Here is a 12,896-nt window from a genome sequence, read left to right as displayed (position 1 = left end):
AAAACGTAAAATCGAATTTTCCCGCCAAAACTGGAAAATCGAGTTTTCCTGCCAAAACCGCAAAATCAATTTTTCTCGCCAAAACCGAAATTGTTGTACTTATGAAATTATGTATTATTGTACTTATGAATTTATATATGAATTTTAATTTTATGAACTTGTACATGTAATTGTAGGCTTATAAATTAAAATTTTCTTATATGGTCATTATGGACCCCATGGCAAAACCGAAAAATCGAGTTTCTCTGCCAAAATCAGAAAATCTAGTTTTCCGCCAAAACCGCAAAAATGAGTTTTTCCACCAAAACTGCAAAATCGAGTTTTCCCGTCAAAACTGCAAAATTAAGTTTTTCTGCCAAAACCGCAAAATCGATTTTTCCCGCCAAGACCGTAATTGTTGTACTTATGAACTTATGTATTGTTGTACTTTTGAATTTATGGATGGATTTTAATTTTATGAACTAGTATATATAATTGTAGGCGTATAAATTAAAATTTAAAATTTTTTATATGGTCATTATGGACCCCATGGCAGCCCATGAAAATATAGGTGTTAGTGGATATGGTCCTTAATGGACATGGTTCTTAATGGACATGGTCACTCTCTATCCGCAAACAATAAATGGACAAATGGATATGGGCTAATGGACATGGGCTCGCCCAGTTTACAGCTCTAGGTGTCGGAGGGTGACATTACAAAACGTCAGTCTGATACAAAACCAAGGCTCAATCGATAAAGTGGAAACATGAGAATGATATATCCAAGCTGGTGAGAGAAGCAGAGGATATGTGGGGTTTGAGAGAAACAGAGTGACTCCAATCCGGTGAGAGACAATAGAGACAAAACCATTAGCATGTTTTAATGTTCAGATATACAAGCATGAAACTTTCGGAAAGTAAATATTAGTTTCAACTTTCAACTAATTATCATTTGAATGCTTTGCCAAATGAAGACGCTTCCTCTCATTTCCCCCCTAAAATCTTTATAACATATATTTTGCTTCGCCTGACTTACATAAGCAATGGACAAGGCACTAGATCTTTGATCCATCGAATATTGTAGAGGAAGAAGAAGGATTTAACAAATAAGGTACAATCTTCATTTCATAAACACAATCCTTGCCTTTACAGATGGAAAGCTTTATTTTTTATTTGGGTACAAGAATCTAACAGCTCACTCGAACCTTGAGAAAGATCTGCAAAATAAGGTAAATGGATCGCTTTCCTTTCTAAGCAATGCAAATGTGATTTCTGGAGGAGCTTTTTTTGGCTTATAATCACCCCTCTTTGGAAACTGGATATTTCAATGTTACCTCCATTAGCATGTTTAATTGTTCAGATATACAAACATTATTCTCACTTTGAGAAACTATATAGTAACCAAGTCTGGAAAGTAACTTATAATAGACTTTTGGTTCTGATTACACTTCATCTTCAAATTAGCAGCAAGAGCTAACTCTTCCTCTAATTTTCCTTTTGTTCTAGAGACACTGCAAATTTTCCATCTATATTACAAATCATTGTGTCAAGAAAAATCACAGAATTTTCATTTTGGATAAGCTACGTTATAATTTGGATCATTTGTTAGTATAGTAAAATGGCAAAGTAATCAGACGTCTTTCTTTTTGGCTACTAGATTGCTATTCGGTTTATTGTATAAGGTTATATGTTTTTTTCCTGCAGCTTACAAGGAAGAAAATTCAAGATAGCCCTCCAAATCAGTCTTTCCTCACCCAATAGAGACTTTACATAACATTTTTAATGTGTTTTGACTGATTTAGGAGAAGAGTCTCACAAGCACCATCCGACAATATCAACTTCCATTGCAAAAGTATTTGGCCTTGACATAAATTCAAGTAATATCTTGTCTATTTAATATGCGACATTGTGTTAGAATATCGCATAACTGAATCTCTTACTAGAATAAAAAACAGGAAAGAAAGGAGAGATTGACTGGTCATGTTCAAGAGCCTCTACATAACGTTCAAACTCCAACTGTTGGCAAAGTATTTTCAGGCGACGTGAAGGTTTATTCATCAGGTTAAAAGAAAAGTGTTGCCTGTATATTCCTATGATTTCCACTTTGTAACTTTCACTCATACCCTTCATATTCAAACTGGGGAAAGATTCTAGATGTGTTGAAAAATTGACCCTGAAGGAATATAGAGGTTATAGTTGTTATAGACGGCAAAAAATTTAGGATTAGGTGAACTTGGATGAAAGTCTGGACCTCCGTTCCCTTGAATGTCCATTTTAACGAGATATCTTCCTGGACAAGAAATCTATGAAGAACCTGCAATCATAACCCAGGTAACAGTGTACATATAAGCTATTTTAGGAGAGGATTACTGTCATTGAAAAAGGGAAGTGGATCATGACCAAGTAATTTTTGGAAATACCTCATTGTTAGGGAACTCTACGGATATTACTTCATTTTGAGTTCAATTTGTTCTGAAAAAGATACTGAACAGAGTTGTTGTTACCTTTAGAGATGGGTGTACATTTTTGTAATTTGGCGTTATATTCAGCAGTAGAAGTTGTTGGTACTTCTGCTATAAAATAAAGTTCAACAAATTGCTAAAATAATTTACAAAACATAATTAATAAAATACAAAAAATTAAATAGAATTTCAGTATAAATTGCAAATCTAATATAAAATGAAACAAACATATATTATAAGACATCATTTGTTGTTAAATAAAATATATTAATTACTATCTATGACATTATTGAAACTATTTATATAGTACTTTAAAATATATCTTTTTTATAATTTTATCACACTAAATTATATTTTAATTGATTTAGCTCGGAGATAGATTAATTAAAGAAAATTAATTAATATAATAATATTAAAATTTAAAAAACTCTTAAAAAAGTATCAGTTATTTTCACTTTAGATTTTCTTCAACTATATCAAAGTTAAATAAAAATCAAAAGAAAAAATATAAATCTTACATTTCCCTTAATTTTGTTTTATTTAACATGTTTTATTAACTTAAAAACTTTCTTTCAACTCGAACCAACAAAATTTACAATATAATCTTAGAATAAAACTATTTATTATTTTCAATTAAAATAAATTTCTAATTTTTTATAAAACTAAAATATATTTTAATATATAATAATTTTATGTTAGACTCACCCGCCCGTAGGACGGGCCAACTACTAGTATTCACATATAGGTTTACCCCTAGTATAACCAACCTCAGTTTAGAGATCAACAGCTAACTAGAACACTTTAACTTTTAATTATAGGATCAGTCACATCTGCCAAGCGGCTTACATTATCTTTGGAGGTAAATCAGTTAATTAGCTGCAACTCTTTAATCTCGCTTATAGATTTATCTGTTAAATTGTTAATGAATAGATGAACGTCTCACATACTTGGAAAATTATAGAATAATGTTAGCGTGAATCTGTTGATCGCTAGTTAGTTTTATATATGTTGAAAACTCATGATAGCCCTGAATTTTAACATTAATATTTTCTACCATTTTCATTCGCATTCAGGCTATATATATCGTGGCAGGTTTGTTGTCAACCAGCTTGAGCATTTGGAGCTATGCGTAGGCACTAATTGTGCGTCTAGTCTCCTTGTACGGTTACTCGAAGGTTCTCCTAACTTACGAGGACTAGACCTCTTTGAAATGGTAAGCTTTTTCGAGTTTCGAGAGTTTTTTTTTTTAATTAATATATAATTTTGGCGAAAGACTCCCAATACGGATGTCTTAAGTAAACTTTTTCGTGAAACTGTTATATCTGGTCTAGTTCACAGTAGTGTGTGTTTTGAATTCCTCTATCGCAGGATCATAAATGTGGTTATATAGCTTGGTGGAACCAACCGAACACTGTTCGTAAATGTATTACATCGAGTTTGCAAACTTTCAGCTGGTCAGGGTACTATGGAATACCACAAGACAAAGATATTGTGGTTTACATCTTGACAAACGCTTGTCAATTGAAGACTGTAACAATCTCGTCTGATAATATTTATACTCCAAAATATGAGATGATCAAGGAGTTGTCACTTTCCTACCGAGCATCGACCACACGCCGACTCATATTTGACTAAGGATTTTTTATTTATTAGAATGTTTTCGTTTATAAAGTAGAATCCAACTCGAACTTTACCATTTGTGTCTTGTCGCCCAAGAAAGAGCAGATTCTTCCTAATGTTACTATAGTCTTCCTAATTGTGTGTATCACACACAATTTGACATCTAGAAATTAGACTTAATAGGTGGTTATCAACGATTTCGCGGGTATAAACATTGTATGAAAATTATATATTATGTTTATAATTTTGAGTAATAAAAATAGCTACTAATAATAATCTTTTCATTTTAAATAGTTTGAAAATCAAAAGTCTTGATATCGTATAATCAAGATTATCGAGATATAGTGATAATTCTATAAATTTTAATATAAGTTTCCAAATGTCTTTTTATGAAATAATTTGTGATTAATAAAAAACAAAGATTAATGAACAAAAAATTATCTTATAACAGTTTCTATATTCACATTATTTTGTCTATCATTTTTATTTTATTCAGAAGTAAGACAATGATAAAATTTCCATAATTTTGTCAAATAACAATTTCTCACACATTTTGATTTAGGGTCCAAATGGTGACATAGGGAATGAAGAGTAATAGTCAATTCCTACTCATTCCTTAAAAATTACATCATTTATGGAGAATTTTTGTTGCGTTTGATTCCTTGCCATTCTTTGAATTTTAAGGAACTATAGAAGAAAAACATTCCTTATCAAAATTGATATGAAACAAAAGGATTACATATTCATTTTCATTTTTTATTTTGTTTCTATTCATTCATTTTCTACTCATTTCTATTCCTATTTTAATGATCACCAGTTAGAGCCTTAGTGTTTAACATACCACTCACAATTGGTTAACCAAACAAATGCATCCTTAAATTCTCTCTGATCATCACACTCTCTTATCAAACAATGATTCATTTAAAAGTATTATTTTTTGAAAGTTTTGCTTTCATATTAAAAAAAGTTACTTTAATACATACCTATTTTAATTAAATATTATTAACTAATTATATCAGAAAATAATATTAATGTGAGATTCAGTAATTTTAATGTGAGATTCAGTAATTTTAGACATATATACTTAATATTAATATGAGATTCATTAATTTTATTACATCAAATTAGCATGATTCTAGTTGTATAAAATTTCTTAGAATTTTTTTATCATATATTGTAAAAGTTTATTTTACCGAAAAAATACATATCATTATTTTGTAAATAATTTAAAAAATTCAATTTACTTTATATTTTCCATCTTCGACCATATCAATTTTAGAACTTATCATCTATATTGATCTTCCTTACTTAATTTATTTTCATATTATAAAAACAGATAAAACTAATTAATTAACAGTTATAGGAATACGTAAAACACATGTATTTTGGCAAACAAAAAAAAAATTAAGTACGTAAAAATATAAAATAACCAAGAATACAGAAAACAAGTTTTATTATTCATCACTCATGTTTTATTTATATATCTTTTTCCTATTTAAAAAAATAAGCATTTCAATTTTATTATAATCAAAACTATATCAATAGGATCTTTACTCTAAGTCTCGTATTGATATATTGTTTCCGTTTTTCAATTTAAATTATAATAATCTTTTTATTGATTAATATTATTTTAAATTTACCATATAATTTTATTATAATCAAAGCTATAATAATTATATTATTAGAGTATATTATAACTCTAGTCTCATATTAATATAATGTTCCAATTTTTCAATTTTATATCATAGTAAATTATTTTCATCTATTAATAATATTTTAAAGACTTACCATATATTTTCTGTTTTTAAATATACAAATACTTTAATCATTTCTGAAAGTAATAACTCAACTAAACTATCAACATTTATCATGAAAAATGACTGAATATTTTTAAAATTGTATATTTGACTGTTTTGCATTTTGTGGATTTTTTTTTGGAAAAGTATATATATATATATAGTGAGTATAAAATCGTTTAAAATCATTTTTATAATTAGTTCTATGTCATAGTTTTCGTGGGAGACATCTGGTGCTAGATACAAACAAATCTAACAATACTAAAAGGAGAATATACTCCACTCTAAAGCTGTCCACGTCAGATAAATAAATCAGCCAATCAAAAGATTTCAAATTGCCACGTCAATTCATCCTTCATTCGATACATCTTACTACCGAGCCATTCATATGGGCTTTGAATTGGACCATTTCAAGCCTATCTCTCATTGCAAATCATTTCTGACCCTTCTCTAGGCCTGGGATTTTTATCCATAACCGAATACCCGAACCGGAACTGACCCGAAATGGACCGGTTCGGTTCGGTTTCGGTCCTAGGCAATTTATCCGATGGGTATTAGTGTTAATTATCCATGGGTATTGGTTCGGTTCCGGTTTTTATCCGAAACCGAACAGGTACCCATTTAACCCGAATTCTATGTTTAAAAAACATAGATTTGTATCTTCCGAGGGTCGAACCAGAGTTGGTTAAGTAAAGCGACAACTGTAATACCACTAGACTAGTTCAACTTCGTTGTATTTAATACATATTACTAATATATATATAAAATTTCTATTTACTTTTCTTTAAAAAATAAAATAAATAAATAAAAAATGGTATATAATTATTTTATTTTGCAAATATTTATATAATTCACCTAAGAAACGGGTACCCGAAACCGGTAGTACCCGAACCGAAATCTACTAAGTACACATTGGGTATAGAATTCATTTATCCGAAAAATCCGGATCCGATCCCGAACCGAATATCCGAAGTTCCAGCCCTCCTCTTCTCCTTCACTTTCATCGTTTCGTCGTTTCAACATTATGCAATTCGCCGTTATCAATCCACTCTTAAAACATTCAATTGTGTTTTCTATTCATTTCTTCGTGATTTCATTTCACCTTCTTTGTTTCTCTTCCTATATAAATGTATTCATCTAATCTTACATCCAACCAAAATCTACAACCCCACAAAAGAATATAAAAGCTTTGGCTATGGGATCTTTTAAAGCCACCCGAAAGTTTCCCTTTATTCTATACTAGGGATTATCACCCCCGCGTACGCCCGGGGCTCATTACGTTATATTTCCATTTCAGATTAGGTTTCAGATATTGATTACTAATATTGGGTTTGCTTTATGTTATGGTTTTCTATTTCAGCCGTTTGTCATTCTCTTTTCTAAAATCTGTCTATAGTGGTTTTTATGCTTGGTTATGGAGGTTTGGCTCTCGTGTCATATTTCTTTGATCGACAGTTTTGTCTGTTCCATATTGGAATATTATATTTTGTAATAATTTGTTGTTTCAAAATTTTCTCCTACTCGATTGACCAAATCATTTATATTCAGCTACTTTTGTTCTTCAAATGTCTGATTCTTTCTTCTTCTAATCTAAAATATTTTACATTATGAATTGTTTATTGAATCACACCTTAAATCTTCTCGGAATTGAAAGATGAAATCATGTGAAAATTAAACCCTCCGTTATGTAGGGAAGACTATTACATTTTGTTTCAGGCCCAACATTGTTCTTCATGTTTCTATACTCTAGTACGTCCATTTTTCTGTGGCCATGCAACCTGCGGAAGATCAGAATAAATGTTATTTATATCCTTTACTGTAGTGTTTCTCCATCAAGCTTTGTTTATGTATTTGTTTCCTTCGCTCCATATTTAATTTACGGATAATTTTGTGTGCTTTTCTACTAGTATCCACTTTCCTTTTTCTTCCTATTTTAACCCTTTTTCAAAATTGGACTTATTAGTTTCAAAATGCATGTGATAAAGTAAATCATGCTATTTAGAATTAGAAGTAACTGTCTCATAAAGATGGTTTAATTACCTCTATTTTATTTAACACCATTTAACTTTTTTTGCTACGTTGTTCTTCTAAATTCTACATCGTTACTTATGTGCTAACTTTATGTACTGCTCTTCATCTTCCCTGCATTAAGATTTTCGTGAAACTGAAGATAGATGCAGTTTAAGGTGTAAGTCGTAACTAACTGGTGTCTCTGTTTATTTTGAATAACATTATTGTTGCGTTATTTGTTTCCATTTCCCATATGTTTGCTCATTAGTTCACCGTTTCCCCTAGTAATACATGGTCATGTGAAGAGATTATAAATTTGATATGATTTGAAGTTATATGAGTAGTTAGTTACCTGTTGTAGATCATCGGGGACGATCTCGCCTCTTAGGTCACTGTGGAGGTGGTCTCCTATATAGATTCCTACGTCACCTTCAAGAATTTTTTATGAGTCATCCCCTGGTTAGTTGTCAATTTGTTGGATAAGTAGCGTACAAACACAATCATCATAACTCTAGTTATAATAATATAGTAATCATGAACGAAATTGTTGACTGTCCCTTTTGGTTGTTCACGTATGAAAACAAACATTGTTGACTTGTTTAAAGAAAAATGTTCAACTGTTCGTCTCCTTCTTCGATAAAACTTAAATACACTCAGTCAGTAGACTTAAATATCAAACCAAATTCAAATCAGTCAACCAGGAAACCGAAAGTGAGCATTTTAATCAGACTAAACATGAATAATCAGACCAAACCATCATTCCTGTATTTAGCGAACCAGAACACGTAGAATCGAACCAAAACAAACCTGTGGACCGAAAACCAAAAGTGACGCAGGGCCCACTGTCATTAAAAAATCGCATACGTGGACACAAATGGTCCACTCACTGACTCACATACAGAGTGAAAACTGTTAATGCTCTTTTCTTTTCTCCTTCTATACACCATGTTTTTCTTGATTCTCACATTTTTCCCTTTTGATTCAACTTCCCCTTTTGATTTCGAAGTTGTTTCCATCTCCATAGCTACTTCATTGTTAGCCTAACAACTATTTCAAAATTATAAACAACAACCCATTTTTTCCAAATTGATTCTACTTACCAGTGATATCAATCTAAGTGAGTAGCCAAGAGAGAAGTTAGTTCTTTGGAGACCACTTCGCTTGGTTGCTTGAATCGTTAGTTCTAAGCAAACAGAAAACCAGTTCACTTCTAGCGAGCCACAAGAGGAGGGAAACGTAACACTTTCACTTTTAAAACGAACAAACAATATATGATTCGATTAAACCTGAAAGATGGTACAATCACTGAATAAGTGAAAACCGCTTGTTCTCGTTCTTCTTCTCCCTTCAGATTGACACCATGTTCATGTTCATGTTCATGCAAGGGTACACACATAAAACTCTGTTAGTAAATGATGAAGTAATTTAGACTCCAAAGAAGAATGAACCACATTCTTTTGATTTTCCGTGAATGCACGTCTCAGCTCTTTCTTTAGAAGATTAATCACAAGTCTCTGAAAGAAAATAGAAACATCATCAACAAACTTGCAGAAACAGAGATGGGAAATGTTGATTTGAACAAATAAATATATCTACTTATTAGGCTCTGCATATATTCTCTTCAGCCAGAAGAGCAATGCCACTTTTTCCTGCCATACAAAGAGTGTCTCTACAGCTACTTTAGCAAGTTTAAAACTTTAAATAGATGATAAACAAAGAAAAAAATCAAAAACAAAATACCGAGTGAGTATGTAGCCGGCCTATCTGCAATCTCACCCCATTCAACAGTCCGAGATGGAGGTTGTCGAAGGCAACATACGTATAGAGACGAGACAGGAATCCCGAGAACAGCTATGACGAAAGACATGAATATAGAAGGTTTTCTTTGTCGTGCGTGACCCAAAATTTATACGAAAGCGTTGCGGCTAGATCCCGATTCATATGAAAGTATGGATCAAATTTATAGAGTCAAAGTCGGGGAGGTGAAGAGAACAATTGTTTGGGTTGTGAAACTATATCGTCATGAAAATAGATCATTAGATGGGAGAGTATTAAAGTTAGAGATTTTTTGAAAGAAATTAAAAATATATTTACGTGGAAGTCATCTTATGCTGAGGTGGATAGCTTTAGACGAGAGTAGAAACTGTACTATTTATAGAGTCAAAGTCGGGGAGGTGAAGAGAACAATTGTTTGGGTTGTGAAACTATATCGTCATGAAAATAGATCATTAGATGGAAGAGTGTTAAAGTTAGAGATTTTTTGAAAGAAATTAAAAATATATTTATGTGGAACTCACCTTATGCTGAGGTGGATAGCTTTAGAGGAGAATAGAAACTGTACTATTATTATATAGATTTTGCAATTTTTTTATTGGATCAAGATGCTGATGGGTTTTGAAATCGTTCACAAACTCGATCTCTGTTTGTTGGTAGTTCTAGAACATTTGGAGCTGTTGAAGTTCTTGCTGTGGTGATATGAAGGCTCCTCCTCCAACACTTCTTCATCCCACCATATCCGCCCTATACCAAACACAATTTCTTGAAATGTAAAGGTATAGGTTATTTTAGAATTTAGAGATAACCTTCTGGGTTTTTGTTTCCATAATTTGGTTTTAGATCAATTCTTCAAAGCTGCACCTTTGGGCTATATAGTTTACAAATCATGGTTCCTCTTTTAATTTTTTTCAGCATCTTCGAACATAATATAATATGATGTCTTGGTATCGGTTTCATCCCAAAAGGTTCGAGATTTTTTGATTACCAATTATTATAAATAGCTGTAAAGATCATGACTCATGAGACATGTTAACTATGAACCAGTAATAATAATATTAGATAACAAAATCTTGCTTTAGTTAGGAGTCAATGAACAAGTTTTGTCTTTTTCCATCTATATTGGAGTTCCCACGATACAAAGATATTTTTATGCTTGGTTAATTCTTATTTTTTTTAATCTGAATGTTTTCATGCATTAGCTGCAAGTTGTAGCATAGGTTTCTTTACACCAGATGGCGTTTAGATGAGTATGTCAGCTAAAACAACTGGTAGTGAGCTTTACACCAGTTCCTAGGTGTAACCTAAATCAATATCTTCTTTGCATAATTCATTAAGTCTCTTAAAGTGGCAGAAGTATAATGAAAAGTTGATGAAGTGGATCCCAGATTCAACTTGCATTCTCCTGCCGGTGTAGGGGATCAAATGATAAAATAGACTGCAAGGGGTCAAAAAAATCTGATATAAACCTATTGTTTTTTTTATTTTAAAAATGAATTAAAAATAAATAAAAATTAGGGGAAAAGACCATGAGACCAGATAACTTAAACATATTTACTAACCTATGTCATATCACAATTTTTCTTTAACCATTCTCCAATTTTCTCTTTCTTAACCCAAATCGAACAACTCATACTCATATTTAATCAATTATATCTTATTTAGAATCAAATTTCATCTTTTATGAACGAGATTTAAAATAAAGAATAACACAAAGTATAACTAACACAACTAGTACAACTCCAACCGGTACGGCTAGTACAACTCCAACTCATACAACTAGTACAAATCAAATTGGTACAACTAGTACAACTAAAACAAATATAACTAGTAAAAGTATATTGAGTATAGCCAATATAGCTGATACAAGAAAAACTTGTATAACTAATACAACTTTACAATAATTTGGTGATCTTTATTTTTTTGTTATCAGTATATAAAAATGATAGAAAAAGGATAATTTAGAACCAATAAGACATGTTGGTCTAATCTTTCCCCGTCTGCATGTATCAAATACATGAATTGTATATTTTTAATAATATTTGAATTGGATAATTATTTATTTAAAAGTTGTACAAGTTATACTAGTTGTACTATTTTCGAAAAAAGACATCATCATCTTTTTGTTCTCAAGGCCAAAAAAGTAGATGTGGATCCAAAAAAGTATTCAACCATGGTTCCAAAAAACACGAGTCACTGGAAAAATAAAAAGAGGAGAGCGTCGGCGATGAGTAAGAGTGACCATCATCGATGGAGAAAAAGATGGCCTCTATTGTGAAGAAGAGAGATGCCGCATCGAAAAATAAAAAAGACGCAATGAAGAAAAAGAGAGATGCGACAAAGAAGAGTGTAGTCGTGGCGAAAAAGAAGAAGCTCGACGGTGGTGTCCATGGTGGGTCTTCGTCAAATCCAAACAAACGGGCTCGGAACTGCAAGAGAGAAACCACATCTCCACCGGACCGTCAATGCGATCTTTTCCCGGAACTATCAATGGCTTCTCCATTTCAGCCCACTAGTAAGCCCCATAAATCATCAAGTCAACCCAAAAATTTAGATGTATTTTGGTATAACTAATGCAACAAGTTCAACTACACTGTAATATATAAGAATAGTACAACTACTCGACATTAGTGTTTCAATCAAAATATTTAAAATAAGATACACATTCAAAATGTGATGCATATTTAAAACAATACTAAATTAAATAACAAGTAGTTATACCAGTTTTCTAGTTGTATCGACTGTGCATATATAGTTGTACTAGTTTTTGAGTTGTACCACTTTGTGCATAGTTATACTTTGGCAGTAAAAATCAAAATATTAGTTGTTCCACATAATAAATATATTTACCTCAGTTGTACCACTTATTTATGTTTCCATGTCTTTGCCCGGTTACAATGAAATCATCAATTTTGTAAAAATACATTTCATGTATGTTATCCAAAAATTATGTGGACAAACAAGTTAACAAACCTTAAAAGTATAAGGTATATCATATAAACTTCTGGAATTGTGTAATAACTTTTATTTTATTTTTCCAAAACTTAAAATAAATTAAGAGAAACTTTTTGAGTACATACCAATTGGGATATTTGTTTGTTTTTCTCATATGGTATACCAAATTGGCTTTGTCAATTTCTAAAATGTCAAAGTTGTACTAGTTGTACCAGTAGTACCAGTAATACTCGTCAAATATATAATAAATATTATATCAATTGTGTATATATCTAGTTTTAGGGGCTGTACCAATATTTTA

This window comes from Brassica oleracea, chromosome C2, assembly GCF_000695525.1.
Source record: "Brassica oleracea var. oleracea cultivar TO1000 chromosome C2, BOL, whole genome shotgun sequence".
Lineage (NCBI taxonomy): Eukaryota > Viridiplantae > Streptophyta > Magnoliopsida > Brassicales > Brassicaceae > Brassica > Brassica oleracea.
Note: the sequence above shows the minus strand (reverse complement) of the source record.